Below are 519 nucleotides of genomic sequence, written 5' to 3' on the forward strand. Positions count from 1 at the left end.
TAGAGAAATCACCACTACATGCACAGATCTGTTGCTGTGTACGTTTAGCATGTACAGTTTAGTCTGTGTAGAAATGACCATGCAGTAGTGAACAAAATGGTGACCTAAACATGGAAACATTGAAATTAACTGATTTTGAAGTGAAAAAAATTATTGAACATCATTGAACCAAATTTACACTTCAGTTTTCACCAACAAAACTTTTGACATTGTATGGGTAAAAACCAGCAGAAAGAGCTCTTTAAGGTAACAATTGCAGGTCAGTACGTTTAATAGTAAGGAGTGCATTTGTTAGATAAAATGAGTTTGGTCCCCAGTTAGATGGTGATGTGCGATACATGTCCTGCTGATTTGCCCTTTCTCGAATAACAAACACACTTTAAAGATTCTGGAGCTTAAAACTCAACAATTCTATTACTGACGAATAGTGTTCAATTTAAAGGGTTTATCATGGACTACGGTGTTTATAGTTTTTATTCGTTTAAAACGCAAATTTTACATTATTTCGAGTTTAATGAA

The sequence above is a fragment of the Carassius auratus genome, unplaced genomic scaffold, assembly GCF_003368295.1.
Source record: "Carassius auratus strain Wakin unplaced genomic scaffold, ASM336829v1 scaf_tig00216192, whole genome shotgun sequence".
NCBI lineage: Eukaryota > Metazoa > Chordata > Actinopteri > Cypriniformes > Cyprinidae > Carassius > Carassius auratus.